At 35.7% G+C, this 2,443-nt stretch overlaps 1 long non-coding RNA gene across 1 annotated transcript; it reads right to left on the minus strand.

Annotated features, from left to right (window-relative positions):
* Positions 1-235: 235 nt before the first annotated feature.
* Positions 236-841, minus strand: LOC119781223. Its single transcript, XR_005280507.1, has 3 exons — positions 830-841; positions 669-716; positions 236-560 (listed from the first exon to the last, which is right to left on the minus strand). It is a non-coding gene; the product is annotated as an uncharacterized LOC119781223 (long non-coding RNA).
* Between the last annotated feature and the right edge of the window lie 1,602 nt (positions 842-2,443).

Raw genomic sequence — 2,443 nt, forward strand, 5'->3', positions numbered from 1 at the left:
GACTTAACTGATTAATTATCAAGGAAACTCAGGAACAAGGTGAAAAACATGCCTTCTACAGTCTTTCTGCTAAACAATTAAACAGCATAAAATATACAGTTGATAAATTTAACAAGCCAATAAGCTACGGTTTTAAATCACCTGGTTGAAAAAAATTGAAACAGCAACTTTAGATTTGAAATACAATTTAAAAGTGAATTGTTCACTTTGTGCAATGATGAATAATGAACAAGTATTGAATGCAATGATTTTTTTTATTCTCGGCATTCACAGTAAGCCACATACCCTCGGCTGTCTGTAATTTCCTCACAAAATACATTCATGTCTTCAAGGTTCCTGAAAAAAAACTTGAAATTCTCCAAGATCGACTCCTTTTCGTCTTCATCCACTTCCTCGTCACCCCCAAGCTTTTCATACTGCTGTACAGCCTCTGCCAGTTCCACTTCCCCCATCTTCAGTATGTCAGGCAATTCCACGGCATCAGAGAACAAGTGCAGGTTTGCGTTAACCCATTCTGCGGCCTCTTTACAGTCATTTGCAATCCTGGCCTTCACTCTATCCTATAGAAGAGGAAAGGGACAAGTGCTCTTTCTAGTATTACATTTATTTTATACAGTGTATTCCACACAGTGATAGATGCTCGGCAAAGAAATAGTAATCAAACCTACCACTTCAACTGTTGTCTTCGAAGAGTTTTCAACGGAGACATCTTTGTCCTTTTATTTTTTTACAAAAAAGGGTAATCTTAACACTGATATAAATGTAGTCATAAGGGGGGGAAAAAAAGCACAATTTAAGCAAAAATGTGTTTAATAAAAAATAAGCTAACCTCAGAGATATTTTCAAACTTTCGCTTCTTCAGTCTGAACACTGGTTGCACGTCACCACGCAGGAGGGCTGTTGACATCTCCGTCCAGTGTGCAAACATTTTATGATGGCTTAAATAAAATTGTTGAAGAAAAATATAAATGTATTATAGGTATAAATGTGGTACAAGCATTTTAAGGCAATCAATTGTCAAAGCTATTGTGATATTACCATCCAAGGTCAAAATTCTCCATCAGCATAACACACCACCATCTTCGCAAAGCTGGCATATCCATCTTAAAAAAAATTATATATGTGCATCTATTTTTATACAGCATATCAGAGTGACATTAAAGAATTTCATGCTTTTACTGAATGAATAGGTAATCTTACAATAGTGAAATCAAAGGAGGCATCTAGCACTGTATAAAGGGCATACTGTGAACACAAACATTGACAATTAAATGTTAATATTTCACAGAATGTACTTTCTTTACAGAGTAGAATACAAGCACAAGGAATTTGTGTTCCTACCATCAGCATGAAGATGCCACAGTCAATCCCGTAGGGTTGTCTTGGAAAACCCTAGCATGTCAGGGAGAGAGTTTAGTTCAGCTGGTTTCAGAATATGGTTAAATATAAATAATATACTGCACTATTACCTCAATTTCCAACCCAGTAGTCTCTTTCCATGGACCAGGATTTATTGACTGAGAAAGTTTTCTATAATTAAAAACACTACAGCATTAACATTTCTATGCAGCCATTATTATTTAAGTAGACTTTTTATGGTGCCAGTTTGTGAACCCAATTTCAGCTTTAAAAAAATTTAACTGTTAGATGACAAATTAAAAATTCTAAAACAGAATTGATATCAAAGATTTTCATTCGAATTGTACCATAAAAAGGCTTTTGCGCAGATCAGAACATGATCTGGCATTATTACACACAAAAAGATCAGAACGTGATCTGGCATTATTACACACAAAAAGATCAGAACGTGATCTGGCATTATTACACACAAAAAGATCAGAACGTGATCTGGCATTATTACACACAAAAAGATCAGAACGTGATCTGGCATTATTACACACAAAAAGATCAGAACGTGATCTGGTGAAAAGGAACTTGAACATTGTTCCAAAATGTAAGGTTTAGTTTGTGACCTCAACAGTTCTCTCATTTCTGGATCTCCAAACCCAGATTGTGCATTTGCACATTGTGAGTCCAGAAAGACAATGTCTCTCTGAGTTGGCTTCAAAACCTAAATTTACAATAGGAGTGAATGACATTTAAACTAAACTTTTTAACACATCCATAATACAATAGATATTCTGCAGTCTAGAAACTGTTCTCATGGAAGCTACTTTCCCCCATTAGCATTATTACTTACAGACAACAGGAAATGTCCAGGTTTCCACACAGGAATAACAATGGCATCTCTGAAGCGTGCATCTTTCTAATACATTGAAAAGACAACTGTAAAAATACATAGCAACTACAATTTAAATCTAAACCTGTAGAGCAGGTAGACTTACAGGTAAACTCAGAAGTGGGTTGGATGCAGTTGGGAGTCGCCATGTTGGAACCACATAGAGATCTGCTACAAAAATGGTCTTCCCCTGTGGATTATTTT

The sequence above is a fragment of the Cyprinodon tularosa genome, unplaced genomic scaffold, assembly GCF_016077235.1.
Source record: "Cyprinodon tularosa strain WSP-4 unplaced genomic scaffold, ASM1607723v1 ctg1724, whole genome shotgun sequence".
Taxonomy (NCBI): Eukaryota; Metazoa; Chordata; class Actinopteri; order Cyprinodontiformes; family Cyprinodontidae; genus Cyprinodon; species Cyprinodon tularosa.